This window comes from Frieseomelitta varia, unplaced genomic scaffold (assembly GCF_011392965.1).
Source record: "Frieseomelitta varia isolate USP_RPSP 00005682 unplaced genomic scaffold, Fvar_1.2 scaffold_532, whole genome shotgun sequence".
Classification (NCBI taxonomy): Eukaryota; Metazoa; Arthropoda; class Insecta; order Hymenoptera; family Apidae; genus Frieseomelitta; species Frieseomelitta varia.
In genome coordinates, this window is record NW_025110293.1 from 121,365 (window position 1) to 149,003 (window position 27,639).

Consider the following 27,639-nt stretch of genomic DNA (forward strand, 5'->3'; position numbering starts at 1 on the left):
TGCGTTTCGTTGACTCGTGCTCTGAAATATATCTTCGCATTTAGTAAGACAGAAATTGATCGACTTCGACTCGTACTGTATTTTAATTATACGAAATACGCCGATGTGATGGTTACGGGAATTTAAAACGAAATTACTCGTATCCTGTTATTTAAATAGCTCACATTTTTAAAGCGAAGAGATACCTTTAAAGGATACTTACAAAAGGGAATTGCTGCAGCGATCATCGCATCAGCGGTATCAACAAATCGCTATTCTATACAAATAATATTCACGTGGAACGTTTTCTCCGGTTCTATCCGTAAGGTTGGACGGATGTGTTGGTGCGGCCGCTTGCCCTCTTTGACCGTGTCCAACGTTGCGTAACGTAAAACTCCATTAGGTGTTAGCTCCTCCGTCGACGGTTAAACCGTTACTCGGTCTCTGGTCGTAGGTGGAAACGAGTGGAGTCGAGTCGGATCGTCGTCGGTATACCGGCGCGCGGCGCGGCATAGAGAAAGATGTATACATATATCGCTGGAGCGGTGATGTATCTATAGAGATTGCAGCGCCGCGGGCGCCGGCGCGAAACGCTCGCTCGCGAGACCACCTCCGCGTGGTAGGCTCATGACGTCAGCTATCCTCAGTGTGCGGAGAGCGACCGCAGTGTACACCATCTCCACGTTTTGGCAAAGAAGGCAGCAGCAGCATCGTTGCTGAGTGAACGAGTTTTCTTACGTCGTACTACCGATCAGCTGGACGAGCGCAGTGTCGTTTGTCACACACGCACCTCTCTCCTGCCTTCTCGTTCGTCGGGTTGTTCCTTGCCGGGATACAGACTGTGTCTCGATCAAACGCGTTGAACACGAGAACTCGAGCAGCGTTACGATCCGAAACGAAACGAAACGAAACGAAACGAAACGAAACGAAACGAAACGAAACGAAAGCGGGAAACGGTCGAGTTTTTTCTTCGCGCGGCTGAGAAACCAGGCTGTGGCGTGACGTTACCTTGATCGACAAGGTGACGAATCTTTCTTGATGAGTACGACGACGTCGACAAGGAGCACGGTCGGTAGCCACGCGGTTGACGCTCTCACCGCCGGTACCAGCATCTCCGAAGGGGCTGACACCTAGCACGAGGAGCGTCTGCTGCGGAGCTAGCGGAGAAGGAACGATCCCGGAGGGACCATCCTCCCTTCTGTCGTGATATAGTGCTGTTATTGTTGTTGTTATTGTTATTGATACCCGATGATACACATGGCCCGGTGTCGCGAGTACTGATTTCACGCGCTCTTGCTTTCATTAACGAATCAAACGAAGAGCCAGTTTTACTTAGTCGTCCTTCCGGTTTTATCGTCCTGTCGTGTTTTACGATCCAAGTCGGAAGGAACGTGCGTGTCGGACGGCGCTTCGACCCTCGTTCGTGATCGGCCAAGCAATTTCACGATTTTATGGATTTCATTTGGCCGGGCTGATCGTCTACGCGAGATCGGCGACACGTGGATTCGAATTCAATCGTTCCTAGCTCACGTGGTCGTCGTCGTCGTCGGACCGACTGCCGGCGACGCTCTGATAGTGGCGCTTTTGCGATACTCACGGATGTTCCTCACGTTGCGAAACGAGTTGCTCGTGATCAGTTTGAAAGTTGCCGGTTACCTGTGTGTTTGTTGAATTTTTATTGATGTTCCATACCGACGTTGTAACGTCGTGCGTGATCGGTGAGTGGCCGGCCCAGTGACAAAAGGGAGAAGAAAGAAACGAGACACTCTCTGTCGAACGATTCTTCCGTCCGACTGTCGAGGATCGAAACGCGTGTGTGTCACTTTCATGTCGCGAATAGAAGGAGAGGGATGACGGTGCATCGTCGTTGTACTGACACTGTCGAAGAGGACGAAGAGGACTTGTGAATTGCGTAAACGACGATCATCAGTGCTAGAGCGAGACACTAGTACCGCGTCGTTGTTTACGAGATTCTTCGTAGGATTTTTCGGATCCGCAAGCACGCGGAATCAAGCAGGCAGCGTGGAGCGCTCGGCGATCGTGTGGCCGCGTGCCGCGGACCTCTACCTTTATCAACCAGGTACATCAATTTTCTTTTCGATGACAGATCTTTCTATTGGATGATACATTCCTCTTTGTGAGCGATGATTCATTGTTCGGCAGGAAGTTTGCAACTGAATCCTCCAAGAACTATGCCAGCGAGTATGATAAGCACATTTTCTCGCGGTAGACACCGATGTCATCGCTTGATAGAGGAGTTTTGAGGAGCATAATTTCGTAAATATTTACGAAAGTTTCACTTTTCAAAGATTCCTGGAATGTTTTCGTCTCGTTAACAAAATCTGTTAATGATCATTGGAAATGTGTCTTTTAACGTGTCGTTAGAATGTTGTAACATGGTAGCGTTGCATTTCTGAATAATCGAAAGTTATCAACTAGCATAGCAAACCGTATCATCCGACAGATGATATTTTCAGGTTTCTGCGAAAAATATTTCTGGACTATAATTCAAATGATTGTCACAGAACGAATATCACAGTCATCCTTATGTACTTGCATACATATGCGCAGATACACAATCGTAGACCTTAAAGAATGGATCTGCGAGATGCAATAACAATCTTTGCCTACTCTCTCCTTTTCTTTATATTTTATATTTCTCTTTAATATATTTACATTCGTATCGTTGTAAAATAAGCAGTTTGCTTTTAATCTCACAGTCGCTATCTTGCCTCGCGATATTTTTATATCGCCAAGAATGAAATTTGTGGAAATTATTATAAATAAACGATTAAAATAAACAGAAAGTGATATAAAATATAAAATAGAAATAACTCGTGTTTGAATGGTTGAAACATCTTGGGTATATCCGTTAGCTTGAATTCCACATTTCTTACACTCGCAATAAGACGAGAATGCATACCTTGAAAAAAAAAAGCAGTTTCTTACGGTATGCTACGCCATTCTTCAGTGTCTAAGCAACGAGCTTTCGTCGCATCGTGGATGCATTCTTGCGCTACTACTGGATCTCCCAAGCATATTCCTCTCCAAATATGCTCAATAGGATTCATATCCGGTGACAAAAGACGTGCTATTTTTTCGTAACGTCGTACGTATGTACTCTTTTTTCACGCATCTTGTGAAAACTTGAGATGCTGCGTATCGTACGAATATCCCTAACATGTGTCATGTTGCATCGTATTTTGTATCTTTCAAGGCTTGATCAAGCGCTTGTAATAATCACTCTAGAAAAAATTTAATGTTAGTGGGATCGTTATTATATGTTTCATAGAAAACTGTCAATATACAATATGCGATAGGTTTTATTGCATTCAAATTCGAATGTGCGTATTTAAGCCTATATTGCCTTAACGATAGACAATTTTATACGAAACTGCCTAAGTAAGCTGTAAGTAATATAATTAACAATTCTTCAAAACGTTTCATGTTTTATACTAACGATCATTTATCTGAGATGTCCACTGTATAACTTTCCATATCGATCGGCACGATTTTCATCGTAATGGTATACGAGATATTTTCCTCTTTTCAGAGAATTGCTCGCAACGCGCGCAACTACTTTCGCCGGTGGCTGTAGCAGATTTTTCCAAAGAGAGAAAGAGAGAGAAAGAAAGAGAGAGAATTGGTAGCAGAGAAATCAAATGAGTCGTAGAGGAAGGCGATTAAATTTTTGCGTGTTCGTGGTCGCGCAAGAGTCTATAGCTGGTGCCACTTGAGTTTTGGTTTTGGCAGCGCTTCCAAGAGTGTTTCCCCCTTGTATTTGCAATCGAGGCAGGTTACAGCCTGACCCGAATCTTTAAGCTAGACCACGGTCACGGGATGCCCCCGACTAGCAAGCACGTAGTAACCTACACGCCAGGCTGTGCCAGGAGCGTCTTCCTACCTCTCTCTTTATTTCTTTCTTTTCTTTGGCTCTTCCCTGAAACTTTTCCCCTAGCCGTTCCCTTCCCCTTTCGTTTAGGTTTTACAGGGATACGCTCGATATGGGATCATAGGGATCCGATATTATACGAGTCGAAACAATATTTGTTATCTGCATCGCTGGGGAATGTGGAAGCAAAGATTCCACGGCTGAAACTTTCATAAAAACGGAAATTTTCTTTTTAATTTCTTTCTTTTAACAATGAAGGGGGTACGCAGTATGCGCGAAGTATCTGAGAAGATCGTATTTTATCGTATACACTACGGCACTACGGTACTACGGTAGAAATGTTTAATGAAAAAGAGAGAGAGAGAGAGAGAGAGAGAGGAGAGAAACAGAGGAAGCAGAAGGGAGGCAGAGAAGAAAGCATCTAGTTGGCTCGATAACAGAATTTGCGCGGCGCGGTTTTCTTCTTTTTCTGTCTTAATAAATTCTGGTGTAACGCCTGGAGGAGTTCCTTAGTATTCCGGACGCATTTCGAACGCGATGTTGGTAAAGAGTCGCACTTGTTGGCGTCCAGGGACACGAGGATGTTGGACGTGGGACACGGAATAGTCGGCGGAGTCGGCAGAGACTCCGGGGGGTAGTAGCAGGGTGAGGATCGCACTCGGAGGGACACTGGAAAGCGAAGCGAGTGCGCAGTGGTCAGTTCGGACGGTCCCCCGGGAGATTTCTGGACCGCAGTCCTAAATCAGGTTTCATTCCCTCGGCGAGTCTCCGGCGCCTCAACCCCTTCGCTTCGTCGAACCTGGTTGCGATATACCGAACAAAGCGAATCAACAGCACGTTACAGTTTCTTTTTTCTGCGCCCGGCAATTTTCTCCTACGTGCCGGATAGCATCGAGCGCGTACCCGAAAAATAACCTGAAATGAGAAAATACTCTAACATCATGAGATAGCAGAGACGCGCTGGTAAATTCGTGCCGTTCCAGTTCAATTTTTCGAAATCGACCCGAGAAGATTGTCGTTGGAGCAAACCGGCGTCTGTCGAAGTATCATATCGCGTGTGAACGTGCTAAGTCGAAGGTAACGAGTCGACGATAGGGGAAGCAGGCCGAAGGGGACGATCGTTCGACCGAGAGATCTGCACTAGGCACATGCATTATCGTAAACGATATCGCCCTCGGCCAGACGCGAGTTACACACACTTACACACCCCTTGCACTCGCTTCCGAGTGTGCGTGTATATGCGTGTGTGTACAAGGTGAGACAACCACATGTAAGTACGTACGGCATGTGGTTAGAGAAACAGAGAGAAACAGAGAGAGAGAGAGAGAGAGAGAGAAGGGGAACGAAAAAGAAAGAAAAAGGGAATATACGAAAGGAGTTTTGTCATTTAGACCTGTGCAAACAACCTTCGAGTCTTATCTGTGACCTCGAGAATGAGTATAGATCTTTTACATTCCACGTAATTCTAACAGTACCTCGCAATGTAACTTGCCTTTATTGTTACTTCCATAGTTTTCAATGTCCAATTTCCATTTCACGTTTTACGCGTATTTAAATATACACGTGTTGCATGATCTGATTTGCCAATGGCGATGCTCGTACTTCGTTTGTTGTGATATTGCCAAGTAACCACTATGTTTAATGAAACGCTACCAAATAAGAAATAAAAAATATATCAAAGATGCTCTCTACTTTTTCGAAAAGAAGTAGTCGTAAATTTTTAAGTCAGAGCCACTCTGAAGCCACTTAAAACAATTGAATTTTTTAAATAAATTAATCCCCGATTTCGTACTTATAAAGATTTTCATGAAAATAGTAGATATTGTGATATTTTCTAATTAAGCGACTCCAATGTTTACTTATACTGGAATCAACGTCTTTTATAAATCTAAACAAATCTACGTCGCATTTGCTCCTCCGATTGGCCTGTAGATGAATATTTTAACACGAAAGTTTGTTCCATTATGGCCGGAACATTACAAAAGAAGATATTCACCGCTTTCTCCCTATCGTGCCAGTGTATGCAATGCAACAGCGAGTTATACCGTTACCGCCCATAAACATAGATCAAGCTCAACAATGAACCACCGGTAAACGTATTGACATTTTATACTTCCCACCAGCGCTGACTGGTTGCCTCGACGATCGCTAGAGCGTTACTCAAACTGCAATACCACCAACAAACTGCAGGACGATTTCTCCGCGATTCTCTGCACAACGAAATGCTAATAGACGTAAACAGATATCGGAGGAATGTTTATGAATTGTTAGGATCGAAGAAATCGGCTGGAAAACGGCAATTTGATTGCCTTCCTCCGAGAAAAAAATTGTTTTCCTTTCCGCGGAAGTGTTGTGGTAATGTGATAATGTTAAGAAAATCGCTTCCGCAACGTGAAAATTGAGCGATCGATGTACAAACGACTCATTTCATCGTCTACTTCAACATTTTGTTGTTTAATCGTTGTATATAGTCGACGAATAAATAATGAAATTCATTGGATCGAAGGAAGAAGGAGTCTGGGACTAGGAGGTTGTTAACCTGATTCTAAAGCGTATGGCTGATATTGGGTTAATACGGTGAAAGTCCTCGGAGAGAACTCCCTTCTGAATTGTGTTACCGGAACAGCGACGTCTGAACGTAACGCCTCGTTCCACTTAGCTGGGTGCGTAACCACGGCAAGTAGATACGGTCGATGTATAGCCAGACGTGACGTGTCGTTCAAATGCATTGCGCCTTTATTATTTTCTTCCATTCGTACATTTTATGTAAACAGCATTGTAAACACGTTTTCATGATAAATACAGATGTATGTATATAATTTATTTTGCAATAAGCAAAGACGTGATATTAGTATCTAATTTTTTATTACATAAATATTCTCACGTTATTCATTTAAGTCACAGCTATTACGCGAATCTTGAGATTTTTGGTTCTTCGATTTCCAATTATTTTACGAATATATAATATGTTGCGCGCTTTACGTTCGAACGATTGCAAATCATTTTATAAATTTAACCGTCATATTACGTTCATTTATCTGTAAGATACTTCGGTACGTTTTAGTACCAATGAGAAAACTTACGTGTTTATCGCAGTCACGTACACCGGTTAATTTATATCTGGTTTCAGCTTTATTTCACTGGTAACCTTAATTTCAAAGCAACTAGATTATCCAGCGTTATCAAAATACTAAATTTAATCGCGTGACGTTTGCCTGAAAATTCGGACACAAGTACGTTTGTCCATTCGTTTATTTCATATTCATTTTTCTCAGATTGCTCAAAAGTTTTACGTCGCCATGTTTTAACAACTTCCATAAAATTGCATCTAGAATAAAATTAGAAAAAAAAAATGTCGTTCGAATAGAATTAGAAAAAAGTTGAACGATATATTTTAATATCTTCTTCCTGATTTTCTCTCGCATACTGTTTCTTATTATATTTATCGCTTCGATGGGGGTATTCTCTTGACAGCTATTATATTTTGTTTTTCGCGTGACGATATTGCATATCACGGAGATATTTCAAGAAAGGCTAGAGATGAGAAAGTGCTGCGGAGGCAATGGAAAATGCAAAGAGGGGGAAAGAAGGGTGTGAAACTTTCAACCACGCAGATAGAACTGCAAGAGCTCACGCTCTCTCACATCAAAAGCAATTTATACGATTATATGCATAGCGCCTTCAATGCACCTTAATCAAATAAGCCGAGCTATGTCGACGACGCTGGAAAACGGCAAGAGACATTGAAGATGCTTTGAATACGTACTTTGAAACGCACGACGTGGAAAATGTTCTCTCGCTTGATCCGACGCCATGCATATACCTACAACGAGGGAAACAGATTGCGTCGTTCCTTACGTCATATCCAAAGGAAAAGATCTGCGACTTATCACAAAACGTTACAACTTTCGTGTTAACATAAGAATTTACAAATATCTCGAACAGTGAGTTTCGTTTCAAATTTTGGTCAAATTTTATCTCTCCTACCTGTCTTTTATCTCTACAACCTGTTGTCGATATTCACAATCGGAGAATATATAGTTTCGATCGTGACAATCTCCCCGAAAAAAAAGAAAGACGAGATCAAACGCGCAATATATTTCGAGCAACGTTGCTATGTAAAAAAGGGGTTGGTAATAGGGGAAAGGTTTCACACCGCGCAGTCCTTCAGCTGTTCACGTCAGATTCGTTTGCGTTGGTCGGGGAAATGTTTTCAAATACCGCAACTTGGAATAGGCTACGACCGCCGGTGGAAACAGTGCCAAAATCTCAAGAGAAACGCGCTCGCGTTCACTCGTCTGCTCTTGGCTACGGTGTATCCCGCCTTTCCGACCATCCCTCGCCGCTTCCCTTCGCTTTGTTATGTTAATTGTTTCAAACTCGAGGCATCATAGCTACGTTTATTTTCCATTCTCGTCGCCTTTCTCACCTTCGTGGCTCTACGTAGCCGTACCTTTCGAACACGAGCCTGTTCAAACTTCCCTTTCAGCTCCTCGCTTCTCGCCTCTACATAAACGCTGTGCCACGGCTGTTTAATTAGAAGAATCTATGACGGTCGAACTTTTCTTTTACCACTCTGACTTCCAAGTAGATAACTAGCAGATGGCAAGCAGACGGTCGGAAGGTTATCGGGAATGATGATTCAGCAAGACAGTCTTCCACGGTTCACCATGTCTTTAGAATTCTAACCAATCGGGGATGTTTGAGGTGGAAGCTTTTCTTGAAAACATGAGAAAAGAACTGGCGGCCGTACTAATCGATGAAAGAGTTTCCGCATCCGCGACTGTAATTAAAATATTGTACACAATATATATAGCGACGAGGCGGGGAGAGGGAGGGGGTCGGAAGGGGGCAGAACAAAGGGTCGGAAGTATTAAGGCGGGATTCGTGACCCTTTTCTGCCGCGCCCTTTCGCCCACCTTTTCATCGACTGACTTTTCATCCCGGCTCTACGCGGTTCTCTCGGTATAGCGGCGTCGTTGACGACGCTGGCGCCTCGTATATTTTAATGCCAGCCTGGCGGAATGTAGTCAAAACTGTTATTACAATTTTAATTAAACGAAAATTATATCATTTCATACATTTTTGATGCGAGTCTGAGCGCGCTGGAGCGTGCTGACGTATTCAGGCTAGCTGCATCCGTCGTATATGTATATATATATATAATACATATATGTACCGTTAATCCCCACGTTTTCTGTTTCGAATATCATACAACGTGTGTGTTTCTCCGGGAACTTTTGCTACTCTACTAACTTTTCCAACTTCCTGCAAGTTCCGTGCTCTCGATGTTCTTCCTCTTCCTCCAGCCCGAGGATTATACGTTTAATCGCCGCGCGGGAAATACGCGATCCATCAACACAGTTTCCTTGAATTTCACATGCGTCGCATAAATAATATCGTTTTCCCCTCTACGACTGAATAACAAATACTCGCCAGTATATGAATCGGCGTGCCGTTGAATAATTCCGCGTCTGGCTGATAATCATTCGATACATTTAAAATGCAGGATAGCTAGCGCGGCTGGCAAGGCCGAAAATTTAATAACGTTAAGGCCACTATGCACCGGGCAATATATCAAACGCGTTACCTTGCCGGAAGATCTTTCATCTTTAAATGGCTACGCTCCGATATGTCTTCGCGCACATACGAACTTCTTACGCGTGGTATGCGAGCTACGGCCGGTATTTATGTTGCGACGATAAATTCAACCGACGTCTTAAAATGAGGTTAGAAATACGCGAGACCGCTTTCTCATGCATACTGCTTTTTTCCTCTCGCCGGTAAATTTACACAACGTGATTTTCTATGCAATAATCAACGCCCCAACCTTCCGTTTCGTCCACATCTTCGTTTCTCCCGACATTTCCGAATTCTCCTTTCTAATATCGTACAGTCTCCTCTTTTGAAAAAAGCAGATATTAAGGACTGTGACAGAATTCGTTTCTTGGTACTTTAAGGTCCCGTTGGGACCTTTATGTGACAAATGTGTTCCATTTCCATTTCCAAGCTTTCTAGGGCAGGAGAATATATATTTCGTTTATTCCTATTTTTAACGCAATGAAACATACCTTTTTACGATTCCAGTTTCTATATCGTCGATGTGAAATATTTGTTGGTGTCATACTTTGCAGGTAAATATGCCTGCTGAAAATATGAATTTGTAGCCATTATCGTGTCGTAAATTAAAATCTTTTTGCGGTTTTGTTAAAATTTCTCCCTCCCTCTCTCTCTCTCTCTCTCTCTCTCTCTGTGATTCTTTCTTTCCAGTTCAAGTTGAACTAATATTTCCTCGATCCAATCATGTTCCAGCTCGACTTCCTATCCTGAGCTACATCGATGATGGCCCGAACGTATGAAAGTAGACAGGTACATCCTGTAGACCTTTAGGAAAATGCGGGAGGCTCAGGTGCGTTCATCCTAGCTCGTCTCGTTAATTCAGATCGTGGTTTCTTGGACGAAATTGTGCCGTAATTTGAAAGCCCTGTAACACGAGCGCAGAAGCTTGGTAAGGCGTGGTGGTTCGGTCAGTTGGTTCCCCTACTCTTCTATGAAACAGTTGAGCTCTCTCTCTCTCTCTCTCTGTTCATCTTCGTATCTCTTTCCTTTCCTCTCGTTCTGGATCTCTCGTTCTTTCCAGCGAAAGCAAGCAACTCCTTTGGCCTTTCCTGTAAAGGGTGACCGCAGGATCTCGGGCTTTCGCTATCGACTCGTTGCTTGTGCTCTGGTTCTACAGAGAGAAGGGTAAAGGAAGGCAAGGGTTTCCCTCGTGGTCCTATATCGAGCTACCCAACGGATAGCCTGGCTAACACCAAAGATGTCAGCACGGCATAATATTATCCTAAATGCTCCCCCCAGTTTCGAATTCACTCTCAGATACATAAGTTCGCGGTTTCCTAATACCAGCGCCACTTCGACTTGGAAATTGCTCATCTAAATTACATCTTGATACTTGAACAACGTGTGCGCAATGCTTCTGAACGAACGAGCTGAGTGCAAGTGTTGCAAAGTTAATCGGAGGACGGATGTTGCCCAGATGTTTGAAAATTCATTTTACCAACTTGTTAATATTAGCAACTACCGTATTTAAAGAACGTTGCGATAATTTTCAGAAACTTTCATAAATGTCCTAACAGATTTCAGATTAATTTATGAAAGATGGACGGATGTTCTCTTTTATAGAAAGGTAGACAAATTAATTTAAGAAGATAGATTTCAAAATAAGCTGCTTAGTATTCTTAGTATCGTTAATTTCATAAATAATAAAATCTCGAAAACTCGTTCTGGGACATTAAATGGAACATGAAAAGCGTAAATCCAAAGAAACTAATTATTCTTGTTGCGATTTATTATTTCGTCGATAAGAGAAAGGAATATACCTATGCAAACTGATGACATATTTTTAATAGGAGCGATCGGGGATCGACGCGTTTGAAAACAATTTCCGTACCCACCTAATTCGATTTCGATTTATTTGAGGCAGTTATAGGAAGAGGGTAAATCGTGCAGATGCAAGCAAGCTTTGCCGCGATTATTTCATATCAAGCGTAAAGTACGTGTCAATTGAATCAAGCGCGATCGGCCGAAGCGAGTGGAATTTGGCACGGTATAGAAGATAAGATGTTGGGATAAAAGTGCAGGATTATTGGAAGGTGAGAATGCGGGTTTGTTTCGGAGCAACGTGTCGTGCGCAAAGGTCTGTAGGGCGTATTATCTCACCCACAGTTCAATAGGCTGGATCGAAACAAAAGGACCACGGAGCAAAATAATGCGAACGTTCAAGGGACCAGGAGCTAACTGAGAAAAGGGATCTGGCTGCCTGGCTGTACGTGTATGAAGGGGTGGTTTTAAAGGTACGTGTTGGTAAGCCTGAGCCCGTGTGTGTGGAAAATGAGGAGGACTACGTGAGGGTGGTACCCACGAGCAGTGGAAACAATGGAGGAAATAAAATAAAGCTTTGGACTGGGATACAGGGAAGAATCGCGTGTGAGAGGGAGCTAGTCAGACCAGACCACTTTCGTTCAAGATGAAGCAAGAAGGAGAAGGAGAATTATGACAGAAAGATAGGTTTGCCAGGAGAGAAAGAGAGAGATAGAGAGAGAAAAAGGAAAAAACGGAGCGGTCGATTTCTGCTCGCCTGCGTTACTCCTTCTCGCCGTTATAGAATTGTATTTATGTTAATGGAGGAAGCGTGTAACAATGTTGTTCATACTGATAACTTTATATCAGTCTCGGTGCGATTCAGCCGGTGGCGCGTGATGAGAAAGCACGCTCAGCCCCGCGTTCGTTCGGCGGAAATTAATTGTTACGAAAGAAGAAAAGGGAAAGAGTGAGAAAAAAGAAAGGGGGTGAAGGAGGGGGAGAGGGGGGGGGGAGGATAGAAAGTGCCACTCACGAATCCAACGATAAACGGCTGTAAGTGACGAATACGGTTTACGTGCCGCACCGCTTTACTTTCAATTCCACTTTCAAACTTTTCCAGCCGCCACGCCGTTCTCAAATAAGCGGTATCAGGCCGCCTATTTGTTTCTCGGCGAGACACGACATTCGTGCGGCACGTTTTAATGGGGTAAGAAGATATTCCTAGACACGCATGCTTCTGACTTCGTTATTCGAAATGACGGTATGTACATATGTATGTATATTCGCGCGGTGTAATGTCGCGCGAATTAACAGCACGGTATTTATAATAGAATTCACTTACTTCTCACGATCGCGGAGATACCGTCGTCTGCTCTTCGAGCAAATAGATTTTACCGAGGCGACTTGCTCCAATTAGTTAGCTCTCGTTTTGGTCTCGTTCGAGATTACGTGCTCACCGTAAATGTTATTAAGATCGCGCGATATTTCGTAGTTAATAGCGCAAAATGTACGCGGTGCACGGCCACTGGCAACGGCGCCGTATTCTCGCCCATTCTATCCACGCTTTTTTGTAATTTCGTTGGTTCGATCACGTCCGCCAGATTACGTTTCCTTTCAGCTCCCCCCGCCGAGTGTAACAAAAGGATTTGCATTTTCCACGAGCGCGGGCGCACGCGCGTGTCGAGGAAAGAAAGCCAGGGCGACTTGAAAATAAAGGATCGGAGGTGGAACGAATACGAAGGACGCGTAGAACTAAATCCGGGCGACGACCCCTGTTACCCATAAGCCTACCTCCTCCCTTGTTCACGTCACCGGCATAATCAGCCTTGGCTCCGATCAATCTAATGTCCGTCCAACTATTGCCCTCCCTTCATTTCGATCTGAACAATACTGTGTAGGGTTACGACGCGGACTACTCGTATATCAACGTGTCTCGTCTTACCAGAACGATGGTTGCTTGTCAAAATCAGTAATCTCTGGGCATCATTCGTGGCGCTGCTTATCGGGAAATCGACATGTATCATCGGGATCGGTGAACTCGGAGGATCCATCGAGGAGTCGCTTTGAGAATGCTTGTTAATTAGCCCGCGTATGGCTCGCGTGTCCTTGTTCCGAAAACTCGAAATTAACCATCGTTGGTTTTGAAACTGTCTGATATATCCTGTCTAGAATAGTAAAAATAAACCAAGTGTTTAGTTTTAGCAAAACTTGGTATTCATTTATTCGGTGGTACTTATAGATTCTGCGTTCTCAATTTAAAATTGAAACAGTAATAATCGTGTACGTATGTACGTGTTTCGTTCGGTCCTCGCATTCTTAAAAAATGGAGTGTGAATGTGCGGGTAATCGTTCCGTATTTTTCCTCGAGGCAAGTCGCAGATAATACATGGCCGAATAAACATTTCATTGTAAGACTCGGAAAATGTAGAGAAGTTCAGAAATATTCAGCAGTTACATATTGGAGTTTCGGTTGTTCATATCTGGGTTGCACTTATTATTATTATTTCCATTCAAATTGCGAATCCTTCGATCGAAACAGCATTGTGTACCATTTTCTAGGTGATACACGAAATAAAACACCTACACTTTTGTATTTTCAACTTCGTAGAATAAGATGAATAAAAATTTTTTTCAAATTTCTACAAAGTTTCCTGTATTTTGACAACAGGTGTTTATGCGAATGTTTTTAATTTGATTGATTGAACAGTTACGTAATATCCTTCGTGAAATTTCCACGAACGAAATGGAGAAATGTGTAAAAATTTTATATAACACAAAGTAAACGTCATAGTATAATCAGGGACAGTTTTTATTTTTTATTCCTAACGAGAGTTAATGCAAATGCTGTTGCAAACTTTAACAGCTTGTACTAGATTCTGTTATGAAGTAAATATCAGATGACATTTTATTATCGTGAAAATTGAGCCATATATAATGTATCAACGACTTTATTATTGGTCACAGGGCTCCTCTTGTCTCTCCAGTCGACGTTTTTGTAACGAAATACAGTAAAAACTCTGTTATCTGAGCCCCGTTTAATCGAAACTCCATATTATCCGCGGTGCTTCGAAGTTTACGATACGAAAATACATATCGTGACTAGCCGATGACGACATCGCGTCGCGGCTGTTTCCATTTCTTAAAACGCACTGTCGTTCTGTTGATCGAAAGAAGCCGCGATGTTTAAAGAAAGATGACGATACGAAATGAAAAGTGATGTTTAAAATGGAAATTCAGCAACGGTAAAATGTTTGCAAAATTGCACATTGTCAAAAATGTTGTTCATGATATCGATCCTTCCATATTATCCAAGTTTTCGATTTACGCGATCTCGCCACAACGTTACCTCTTACAATCGAGGTTCTACTGCAAATTGAAATCGGCGGGCAAAGGCCTGAAAGCCGGATAAACGTATTTTTAACGGAAAGCTTAAAATTTAATCGGTGCGTTGTTCGGCCGTGGTTTCCATTCGGTGGAATATATTCTTACTCAAACGTAGACCGACGATCGCCCCTGTGTAGCAACAGATTTTCGATCCTGATCGCTACCTGGAAAACCACAGATCCTGCACGGTCCCACGGATACGGCCACGCCCTACTCGCCAACACGATAGCGCGATTTCATACGCGTTTGAAGTTGGTTTGAGGCCAGACCGATGTCGGGAAAGGTTGGCTGGCCAGCCAGCCCTGGCCTGCCGCAGTCGGCCGGCCGTGCGCGGCAGTCCGCTTTTTGGCGAGCGACCGGACAGAAATGTTGTTTAGCTTGATTGAACTTTCAGCACGGGGGTCCACTCTCAAAGCACGCTGCTTGCCACTCCCCCTCCCCCCTGCCTTTCCACTGTCCCCTATCGTCCTCCAGTTGCTTCCTCTCTTATCTATCTACCCACGTCTCTCTCTCTCTCTCTCTCTCTCTCTTGCTCGCTCTCTTGTACTCGACCAGTCGGCCGGACGGCCCTCTTTCTCTTCTTCCGCTTTTCTATCTTTTTCTCTTTCGCGTTGAATCTTGCCCGGTGGCCCCGCGCGTTCTGTCTCTTTGCCTCCGCTTTTCGACGAAAGCTCGAGTATCCACATCAGCCGTGGTGCTCTTGGCTTTGCCGCGCTCACTCTGTGCAGCTCGTTTGAGCGTTACATGCCCCATACATCTACACGATTTATTCTAATAACGCGAAGGACCCCGGATTGCGTTCGCCGGAGTGTGCACTCGTACGCTTTCGGCGAGTCGTTTCAATTTTCGTAACGAGCCACGGCTGGTCAAATCGTTCCTTACGATCGATATATAATACATTACGTGCCGTGTGCGATGAAATGAAAACCAGATCGCTTTTATCGGTCGTTCAAGGACGGTGAAATGCGAATAATCGGCCGAACGCGGTATCGTTCTCGCGATATCGCTGATTGAATTTTAGTCCATGCATTCTCGGAATTTCGTTGATCATTTCCTTGCACGGCGCATATTTACGTACGTACGTACATTATATGTATATACACCTTTCAGCGAAGTTGAAAGAGCGAGACTAACGCGCCGCGCCGTCTTATCGCGAAAACCTCGTTAATTCATTTTGTTTTTTTTTTTTTTCTTCTCCGTCGAGTATATTCCACAATGAAGCCTCAGACAGCGAGATTTCTTTTCTTCTCTTGTTCGTCGCCTATCCAACGCTACGCGTGGTTCTTTCGAATCTCTTACACACGAAGCGCGTGCTTTATGTGTACAGCAATGAACGAACCTCCCGTTGGATGAGACATGGGGGGAAAAAACGGATTCTGAACTCTTTCAGATTTGCACACAAGGACGGAAAGCTTCTCGTAGTAACTATATAGGTTAAACCGATGATCCTGTGGTTCTAGACAGGAGGAGGCGCTTTCTGTCGCAATCAGGAGAGACTTCATTGGTTTAACGTCAGAGAAGACGACGACGACGACGACGACGACGACGACGACGACGACGACGACGATATCCTTCGTTCTGAATGCTATTTATCCAGGAACAAACCACGCGACCGGCGGCCTCTTCATGGGTGTGCGTTAACGCAAACGGAACGAGAAGCGACTCGCCAAGATCAACGGCATTCATATTGAACGAGGCGCAGATCCTGAATATTCATGCCACCGTGTAGGGGCGAACATCGCCGCCGGCAGGACGCAAAGAGGCGATAGAGGGGGACAGACGAACTTAGTTCCCCGTACGGAAGGGCAAAACGCGCCTTAATGCCTCGGTGATGTGAGCAAAACACGTAGTGCGGTTTCTACCCACACGCCGCTACGGTTTCGCACAACGCCGATGTGTCAGTGTGTCCGATAACCTTTAAATCCATTCCTCGTCATTGCCTCGTCTTCCGTTTAATTGATATTTAGTCTTTTGCAATGCTACTCGTCGTTCCCTTATTTCTTGTGGTGCTGGTGCGGGGCAAATTTTTACAAATCGCTCAAGTGAAATTCCTGAACTTTCGCGCAAGTAGCAAGTGGAGCAACTCGTTCTTAGACAATCGTTCCTTCTTGAAGGAGGATAATGCTACTGGCGATAACTAACGTCTACGATGATGCATCGCGAATCCATTGTTCTCGAAGACTTTGGGAGCTTAACCCCTAGTTTCAGATTTATAGGAGAGACCGGGGAGTGAAGGCTGAGGATTATTGAGCATCCCTTTACAACATACGTACGTCACCATGCATACACGTCCCGGTGTAGAGGGCTAAAATTATCTATTGATTTTGAATGGGTGGCCACCATGGCGGATTAGGCTGACCAGCAGGTTGCGGTGATTGAGGCTGTGTCTGGCCTTCTGCCCCAGCCGTCCGCCAGCTTTATCATGCCCTCCTACCATTGGCGTGGAACACGTGTAATCAGCCGCCGATCAGCCAAACATGAGGGCTGACCCTGCCGCATATTATTTTGCGGTCAGCCACGGCTTACGAGTAGACGTGAAAAATTTATGGCCTAGCGAGGCTCCACTGAAAGAGAACAACGGTCGCGATCAAATATCGCGCAAAAAAGTTGGAGCTTTCGGGGCTCGAGTTAGATTAAGTTGGATACAGCATATGGATACCCTGTATGGAACTTCCTTACACGCAAGCACTTTAATCAAAACCTTTATCGAGCGAAACTTGGGGTTTCTTTCGGAAGCGATCGTACCGATGTTGCAGCTGTGCAGCGGTAATTTATGAGCGAGATAGTAATCTCGATTTACTTGTTAATACGGCCGCAGCTCGCGCGTGCGAGATGTTTGGATTGCGCGTTTTACGTGTTGAATCGTCGTCTCTGTAAATCTCGCGGCGTTCCACGCGATCGAGCGTAGGAGCAGAGGAAGAAAGTGAAAGTGAAAATCATTTTTAACGGTGAAGGCAATTTTCGTGATTGCGCGAAACAACCAAAAACAAAGGGTGCAGTTGGGGGTGTGGGTGCAAGCCGCAAAAAGACGGAAGATATTCGAGAAAACTTGCGATCGGCTGGCTAGTTTGCGACATATACTACTGCACGTACTTAAGATAAACGCGTTTCCTCGCCGCGGCAGAAAACCGTCCGCTGATTTATCGAGCAAATTAAAGAACTTTCCAAGCGGCATTCCTAACCTTTCCTATCGTCGTTCTGCAAAGTGGCTCTAATTAAAAGACCATAAAGAGTCAGCTAACGGCGCATAACAGTGGCGGAAGCTCACGTGCGAGAAACGTAGCGCGAGTGGTGGGGATACGGGCGAGGGGGTATGGAGTGTCTGGGAAAGCACGACCGCTCCTTTCATGTCCGTTCGTTGCTGTAACAGGCTAGGATGTGGAGGGGTTGGTTAAGGATGGACGGGGTGGCGTTGCTTGTGGAATCGTGGGAATGATAGAGGGAGGAGAAAGGGGGCACAGAGGTGGCGAACGAGGGAACGAGCGAAGTAAGTTGAGCCGGTTGTACACGGTAACTCGCTTCCGTAATTATTTCTACCTCGGGTTTGCGAGTAACGGCTATATAACAGGATTCCATTGTTTAACTGTTAATTTTTGCGGCGTGCGACCATCACGGCCGTCTAACAGCCGTGGCACGCGAACCACGTCGGCGATTTCCCCTCCCCTCCTCTCCTCTTCCCTTTTGCCACCGTTTTTTCTCACACTCTTTCGTCGCTACGCTAGTCGCAATTATTTGCCTTCGCCTCCTTTCGAGAGAAACTCTATCGTTTGCGACGAGCCGCTCTTGAATCTCTTATGAGACCATCCACCGGCGAATACCTTCCTCACCAAAGGCGCAGCTAGCTTATACGGATATACAACTTAGCTTATACGGATGAACGGTGCGCATCTTCTCTCGTATTCTGAAAGCTGCGTCAAAAAGCTAGGTAAACGAAACAGGCGGCTCGTGTTTAGATTCGCACTTGACTCGTAAAATTAATTTCCCGCCACCGAATCGAGCCGAATCTCGGTTCAATATTTGCCAAAACTAACCGAACCGAGTCGAACCGAATCGATTTCTAACTCGATTATCGTAATCGATGACTACGTTATCGCTGAGAATTTTTCTTCACGCGTTGCACGTTTCCGTTGCGATAACATTGGCTAAGATTAATCAACGAAACGATAATTCTTATATTTTTCTTGGTTATAATATCATAATAATTATGTTATAATCATATTGCAACAACTATAATTACGACTATTCTGTCGACTGACAGTTTTTTTAACAACAGATGAATATTTCTACGATATAAATTATTGGCTTCTCAGCCCTTCGTACGTAACTTTCATTATATCATATTATTCGATTACAAAGTGCACGAGATAATATTCAGCTGCTTCATTAGATATCTCGTAACGTGGCCTTTCTTGGCCCTTTTGCTTTTGTTGTTTGTTTCAATCGCTGAAAATCATAATTCGAAAACGCAATGTCGAAGCAAGGTATTACCGAAGTAGAAATATCAGGAATTCTCTCAAGATAAAATATCTGATGCTTTCCTCTTTAATAAGAAAACCAGGCTGTAGCGAGAAGGGAAAGAGAGGTGTTCTTTCGGTCGTCCATGTCCCGTGGGGTAGGTTGCTGCCGCGTATACCTACTCTTTCTTCTGTTGGAAGGGTGGCGGAAGACGGAACGAGATGGAACAGCCACGGGATAGGACGAGGCGTGTTGGTTCGAATAAGAGACAGATCTATAGCAGCGAGTCACGGGGATGAGGGGGGAAAGCAAGTACAAGCAAGCAAGGCAGCAAGCAGGCAGGCAGCGAAACGTTACCTATAGTAGTAGGCCGTGGCTGTATTGATCAAGACGAGGCGGGACGGCGGAGCCTCCTACGCCTCTATTTCCGTTGTTGCCCCTGTTCTTGCCTCCTCGCGCTTTCGAGAAAACCCTCGTTCCTTCCGCCCGTTCCTTTCACCGCGGCCCTCACTTTTTTTTCGGTTCCCTTTGCGAAACCTTCGAGTTTCTCTAGCCAAATCTGCAGGCAAATCACCATCATCGCCGGCGTACCGACACCAGACGCGCGGCAAATCTACCTACCATCGTGGGATAGTCGGAAGCCGCCGCACCGGGTTCACTCATTTTCGGATCTATCCCCGCGGCGCTTGGCGCGCAGTTGGATTACCGGGTTCTCGCGTTTCTTCCTCTGCTTTTATCTTTATTTCTTCCATCGCGTAGCTTTTTTATTCCTCGTTTCGTCGCGTTCGAGATCTCGCGCCGAGATATCGCTTCTCCAATTGCGAGAGGGAATAGCTCGATTCGATTCTGATCGAATCGTTAACGTCGACTTTCCTTTCGAATATGTCTCGAAAGAAATTGCAAATATCCAGCTTCGAGGCGCGATACCCCGGGACAGAGACGTACAAATTTTTAAGAAAGAATCGAAGAATTCTTTTGACGTGGAGAAGCGCAAAACCGTTTGCCCAGATATAAAAGGAGCTGATATGTGAAACCGCGGACTATATACGTATGTGTAGCGAGTAACTGGTTCGAGCAGACGGAGTCGGGGACTATTTTACGCTCAGCTGCTCCATCGTATCTCATTTTTCCTTCGGCTTTTCCGAGGTCTCGTAACTGCGAAGGATTCGACTTTGTCCAGCCGAACAACGTCATGTCTTTCTGATACGATGGAAGTGTGACTGCCGTTTCACTGTACCATTCCTGCCTCTTAATTGATTGAACGTTGCATCTTTAAATTCAAAGATAGAAATATAACGTTTTCTTTTTCTCTTTTCTGGATAGAAACGTAAAAGATAAAGCTTTGTGAGCAACCGTACATAAAACGGAGGCATCTTTTGTGCGGAACATGCAACGTCAATGTAACCTTATCTCGGAGTTGAAAACAGTTTCGGCCGTGTTCTACACCGGATTTAACAGTAATAACGTTATCGTTAATACCATCCGTTGTGGAGCAGGGGACATTCAGTTGACTCGAATTTTTCCACAGAGGCTGAAAGAAATGTTGTTATCTCGGTCGATGTCGCACGAACGAGGGACCAGAGATCAGGAAAAAGTGCATATAGATGTGTGCGCACGCACGATACCGAGCGACGCCGGGGTGCGAACTAACGAGTTTACGTTTCACCCGTTTCGGATCGAGTAAATGTAGGGAAAGATGAGGGATTGCGGTTTCCATGCTGGACAGAGGGTGACGAGGCCAATGGGAAAGGGAAGAGGGGGAACAGAGAGAGAGAGAGAGAGAGAGAGAGAGAGAGAGAGAGAGAGAGAGAGAGAGAGCGAGCAGGGAAGTGGGGGTGGGAAACATCGGAGAGAGATGGAAAAAAATTCTGCGCCCTCCACATGTCCATCCATGCGTGACGGTGTGCGTGGCTCGTATATTTATGCGATACATTACGTATTCGGGTAAATGACACGTGACTTGATTTACTGGCACTGACGGCAACGGAATAAAATTCAGCCGGATGGATCTGCGATTTCTGAGCAACTCCCTTGATGTCTGCCCTAGCGCAGGCGTACTGTATCTGAATTTTAATCGTCTGTTTCCGGTGCTAATTAATCACTCGGTCGGGCTTTACCCGTGTTTGATATATTTCTTTCGTCGCGATTAATTTTTTTACCCGGCAAGTAGATTCCGTTCACCTTTTATAGTGATTTATAAACGAACGTCCTCGTCCGCGTGCATGCACGCTATCCAAATTTGTATGTGTGCATGATGGACGAACACTGTTCTCATGGATTTATATTTCTCGCGATAAAATACTTCTCTGCGAATGTTGCTTCGAAACAAAAAAAAAAAAAAGAAAAAAATGCTTTTACGTATCGTACAGTTTTCTTTTCCTTTATCTGACATGCGCGTTATTTGTTTACACCCACATTAGTTTTGTTCAGTCCGAATATCACCTGAAACGCAACGGTATCTTTCGGTGAAGTTACGCGTCGATTGTTTCCAGTTTTATTGGGTCGGGCGCAAAATGGAGAGGACCGAGTTGAATGCAGCGTCAGCATAATAAACAATTTGCATGTTGCGTTGCGCCTGTAAAGTTGCAGAGCAACGTGCTATATAGATAATATACAGATAACGATTTTGAGAATTCAATAACGGCTTCAACGTTATAATCTAACGTTACAGGCATTAATTTTATTCCCAACGCTTCCCAACGCTTCCCAACGTTACCAAGTTTCGCATTAGAAATTATAATGCACGTTATCTCGTTTATTTAGTGTAAACGCCCGTTCAAAGTAATAGCTACATGCATCGAAATGGTAATTTGGTAACAGCGTCGTTGCTGATTACGCTAATAACAGGAAAATATGCATCTTCAATTCGTTGAAATTTGTATTGCACGTGGAAAATATACGAAACAACGACGCACATACGGTGCCTATACGGCGCACATCGGAGAGAATACAAGCGAGGGGATAGAAAAGGGTGACTGCTAAGCTTCCTGGCTACGGCCAAAACACGCACCGTACCTTTTAGTTCTCTTTCGTCTTTCAACGATGAAGCTTGCGCGTAAACCAGCGGGCTCCTCTAATTGATGTAGTTTTTATCGACTTATGCACGCCTCGAACCGTTGCGCGTTACTCATTCAGCCGCTTCTCCACGAGCCGGGTTCTGAAAGAAACCGCATCGTTTACCGCCACCAATGGCGTGCACTTTCGCACCCTCATCCCATTCTCGCCCTCGCTGAATGCTTTCTACTTAACAGAATCAATACCACGTACCAAAGTGACTGAGCCGGTGCAAAGGGGCAAGTCGCTTTAGATTTGTGTCGATCTCTTTCCGAGCTACTAAGTATGCTCGAGCATCATCGAGGACTGCATCGCCCAAGAATACTCGCAGTCACGCATGTTTGAGAACACACGTAGTCTGGGTAGTTACGTTTTCGACTTTGTTTCTCAAAGAATGTCCGCAGCATTGCAGTGGTAAGAAATCAGAACACGGAATCGGAAGACGTAACAAATTTCAATGTTCTTGTAGAAACAGCGTGAGAATGCATTTATGTAAGATGTTTACTCGTGAAACAGTTGATTCTCTGTAGATTATATCGTTTCTTGAACTCAAAGCGACCGATACCAAAGGACATAAAAAGTCGACGATCTACAAGTTTCTCTGTTCTTCTAATTGTGAAATTTTGAAAAAAGAAAAATGGTTCTCGTCGAGGACAATGCGCAGCAAAAAAAAAAAAAAAAATTCGGCTGTGACGACGGAGTTTCGATCGAGATGCGATTTGAAAATGGTAGGAGAAGGAAGAATCGAGTCCGTTGCAGGTAGACAGTTCGGTATGGATCTGTTGCTCGGTGAGACGGAGCTCACGGCAAAGATAGCAAGATAGAAGAAACTCCTTAAGAAGAGTAGTCCGCTTCTCCGCGATCTAGACAAATGCACTCCAGTTGTTTTCCCTGGTTCGTTCCGTTCGGCCTTTATCAAATCTCCTCTCTCGGAGCCAGGCCGAGGCTTTCCGCAGTTGGGAAGAACTACCCGATAAGGTTCTACCTCCTCCTTCTATGCAGGGCGTTCTTTACGAAAAAAGGACGAAGAGTTGGCGCGGGTAGGAGAGTCACGATAAATACTTTCCACCACATCGCAAGACAGTGTGAGAAAGAGAGAAAGAGAAGGAGAGAGAGAGAGAGAGAGAGAGAGAGAGAGAGAGAGAGAGAGAGAGTGAAAGGGAGGTATATCGGGGAAGGTGGGAAGGATGGAAAAGGAGAGGAGGCGGCGGGAGTGGCCGAGGGTGGATGGGGATGAGTGTACGAGAAGAGCTTCGTTGCATCTTCGTTCGCTTCCCAACGGAGTCGAAAGTTTCCACGCTGAAGGAACCTCGAGTAGTTTCACCGATCGAGAGCCCTCCACCTTCCCCTTCACTCATTTCTTGCGTCGAGAGAAATTTTCTCCTTGCCAGGTGAAGCTGACCGTTTCTGTTAGTACAATAGGGAATTTCATTACGTGGTTTCCGACAGTCCTGAATACCGCGATACACGGCATACTTACTCCGACCGTTTATCCAACGATTATTCCGTTCTTTATCAAGAAACGATGCGTATTAAACTTACTCAATGGGAGCCATTTTATCACTTTATTAATTCACTTTATAGATATTTCCTTGCTTGAAAACGTAACATTCCCTTTCTTTTTCTTTCCCGTTTGAATAATTTTTCAACATTTTAAATTTCTTTTCTCACGCTATAACAAAAGGCTATTACAGAGATAGATAATCACGCTAATTATCTTGGCACTGGCGTTGAATTTCTTTGTCAGTTATCAATATACGAGGATATGTCGTGCAATAAAGTCATGCTGGACGATGGTTGGAGAAGTTGGATGATTTGGTGAATTTTTCGCAAGGTGCACGCTGTATTTCATAACTATGTCCTCCAGTAGGAAACTGACTTAAAACATGACAGAGTCAGTGAGAAGAGAAAAGTAAGAAGAGAAAAGAGCAGGGGCAGCTTTGCAGACTGCGAGGATGGAGCTGTCCCAGCGGAGGGCTGTGTGATATCACTCCAATTCTACCCCTTCCCCCGCGCCAACAGCGCAGCTGCCGTACTTTTAATATTGTTCTACCAGACTTAAAATATGAGACTGCGCCACAACTCGAGGCTCTGCGTCGAGCTTCGAGCTTCGAGCTTCGTTCCGTCCGTTGTGAACCAATCTTGCTTACAAAGAGCTGGCTGGAACCAGTCGTAATGTACTTGTGCAATAATTTTTAAAAAACTCTCCTCGGCCACTCGTAACTTTGCCGAACTATTACAACTAATTACTCGAATGAATCTCTCGAAAAAAAATCCCTCTTATCAAATTGCAACTACGTTTATCATCCGCGCTGGATTCCTACGGATAAATGTTACGGATAAAAAACATACGGGCGTTAAACTTTGGTACGATTCATTCCAGAACTAAGTGAAACTGTGCGACAACAAACGGCGCGAAAGTTGTCAAAACACCGTCGTCTGTCGCTGAGCTTTCCCGGTCAATACATTTATCAAGGGTATTTTTACAAAGCGTGAAACAGTGGCCCGAGCGGATTAACAAGTTTTCGAGTAGAGAAGAAAGAAAGAGAAAAAAAAAAAAAAGAAGAAGAAGGAAAGGATGAGAAAATCGACGCGACATATTTGTCGTACCGTGCAAAGCGGCAGCGCTGGATGAAAGTCTGTTTGTTTCGATACCTTCGGGCTGCCGTTTGTCTTAATTGTTTACCCAATTTGCCTTTTAACCCGTGCCACGACTCCATCACGACGCAACGAATGTTATTCGGCGAGTCGGTTCGTGTATATCGGCCGTTCGTCGGATTTCCGGTGCGGATTTGTTTGTCCGCAAAGTTTCGCCGTACTACATCAGAGGCGGCTGCCATAGTCGCGCGATTCAGCTGTTGCGAAACCCTTCGTCCGCAACTTCGTAGACGCGATTCCACACAGCAGGCGTTACACATGCCGCATCTGCACTTTGAGATCCAGCCTAGACAACTACAATTTCAAGATGTATTGTCTTTCGTTTTCTCCCCGTGCAGCGAGGTTTGTCGCCAGGGGTGCCACCCGCGACATCGACAAATAGTTTTGGATTACTCTATTTATGTGAAACGTGTGACCTGCGGTTTCCGTAGATAGGAACATTGCAACATCGATATTTGATATGAACTGGCTTGCTTTAAAAGTAAATTTAAAAAAAGAAACTTTCTTCGCCGTATATATATATATATATATATATATATATATATATATATATATATATATATATATATATATATATATATATTAGCTCGATTGAAAGAATGAATTTTCCTTTTTAATCGGAAGATAAATCTTGTATCGATCGATATGATATTTTTATCCAATTTTGAAAAAAATAAAATTTTTCACTCACAAAATATTATAGACTACTCTACATACTTTTGCATATTCTATATGCATTTATGTGCATTTTGTCCTTTTTTACATGTCTAGAATTTTCACAAAAGGAATAGAATTCATTAATTGAACAAGTAATTAAATTTGTATAATACTTCTCATCGCTTATCTTTTGTTGCTAGTTTTAGAGTCCATTCCAATTTAAAAATACTCTAGCTCGGCAATACTTTATCAATTTTATTCTCCTTTTTTTTTTTTTTAACACAAAAATCTTTATTGTATAGACAAAATATTGAAACAAATATTTGAATAAAAGCACGGATATGGTGTAAATCTTCAAGTTATATTGTATATTAAAAATTGCTTCAGTTTTCTACCAAAGATAATTGAGGAATAAAAGCAATAAATATTATATAGTCGATCTTTGAAATTGAAGGATTCTACGTCAAACTTACGAATACGTGTAAAGCGATAGAATACATAGACGTATTAAAGTATAAATGTAAAGAGAGCGATTGAAAATACAAAAGCTTGAAAATACAGTGCTCTCCATGAAACGGGAGTTATAGTCTCTAAACACGGGAAGAGGCCTCGGGTCTTCCCTGTCTCCCCCGCTCTTGATAAAACACGATACGCAAAATATTTCGCGTTCGAGAACAAACGAAATGCAAATGGGGGTCGGGGCTATGCGTCGCAGACGTTTGGCAACACTGTTTGGGTTTCGTCCGAGGGTAGCTTTGGCAGTTGGTAGCCGAACGGAGAGTATACGCGAGACAGACCGAGGGAGAAAGAGAGACGGCAAACAAGCGAACGAATGAGAGGGTGAGAAAAGAGAGACAACCGAAAGAGAGAGAAAGAGGGGTAAGCAACGTTGGGTCGTTGTACCACGTCCCGTCCGTCAACACCTCGCCGCCCCCGGCCAGGCGAAACTATAAAACACACGTGACACCCCTCACACTACTCGCTACCACCCCTCTTTGGTGCACCACCGCGTTATACCGGATCCAGACTGCTTGTCTACCAACGACAGCTAAAGTCCTGCGCTGCTATTCTCTTCTTTTCTTCTATCCATCTGGCTGTTCCTTTTAAACAGACCACTACGAACGGAATAAGGGAAACAAGGAAGAGGAGAGGAGCGAGACAGCACGGATTTCCCAGCGACGAACAAGCGATTCCGGAAATTTGCCCTTCGTCCAAGTGTTTCTCGCTTATTCGCTGATTTACTGGGAAAGGAAACGGCCAAGTGATTCGTTGTTTCTTCCTTCGCGGGGTTCTTCTTTTTTTTTTCTTTTCTTTTTAATTTTCTTAGCGACTCTCGCGGGACCGTTGAAACAACACCGGCGGCACTGGTTTTCCATCCCGGTCGGAGCTGTTCGTGCGAAGGCGCGTTATTTCGGCACGGTGAAAGGAGGACACGGCAATTGGAGTAAGTTTCCTCCGCGCCAATTTCACCAAGTAATTATAAGTTGGACGAGTAGGGCGGCAGTTCGGGTATGATGGTCAAGCGCGTCATTGGTCGGACTACTTCAATATTTTAAGGTGTTACTGCGATATATGCAGCGACGGCTGCACGCTCGCATAAATGATGGGCTTATGGTAATGCAGCACTCTAATTCGGTGTACAAGGACTACGACAGTAGGACGATCGGCCGCGTGGTTAGGTACACAAGCCAGAGAAAATGGAGGGTGCGTGTTTTGCGCCTCGTGTAAATCCCCGTGTCTCGGCGTATTTGTCGTTTAATTTAGACATTTCCTACTCGTGCCGGTGCGCTACCACGTGGCCCATCGCGTTCCACTCATTGCACAAACAACTCGTTAAGTTCAGCAGGCAGTCCTAATTCGGCCGTAACAGGGACGTGCGCCTCTTTGTTCTCTTGCTGTTTCCACTCGATTTGTTTGCGCCAATACCAACCTGCTCGCTTTTGTATCTATCCTTCTTTTTTTTTTTTTTTTCAATTATAAGTTACCGTGAAATCGTACTGATTGTTTACGATCTCGTTAACGATCGACTTTTTTTCTGGAAAAAAAGAAAATCGTACGAAATCTTGCGAAATAATGCACAAATGAAGATGACGAGCGACGATTATAGACGTCCTTTGGACGATTCCATACGTAAAGTCTTGTAAACGACGGATACAGACTCGGAAGTCTGTAAATTGTTGCCTAGATCTGTACCCGTC

General features: G+C 44.2%; 1 protein-coding gene across 5 annotated transcripts in view; it reads left to right on the forward strand.

Moving 5' to 3' along the window:
• The first annotated feature begins 928 nt into the window (after nucleotides 1-928).
• Nucleotides 929-27,639, forward strand: part of LOC122533483 (CUGBP Elav-like family member 4) — a 571,418-nt gene continuing 544,707 nt past the window's right edge. For 2 of the 5 annotated variants that reach the window (XM_043663247.1, XM_043663248.1), the window contains exon 1: nucleotides 929-2,059. The gene's annotated coding sequence lies outside the window, so the exon portion shown is untranslated. The remainder of the gene's footprint in view (nucleotides 2,060-27,639) is intronic. The other 3 variants (XM_043663256.1, XM_043663257.1, XM_043663260.1) reach the window with 2 other exon arrangements.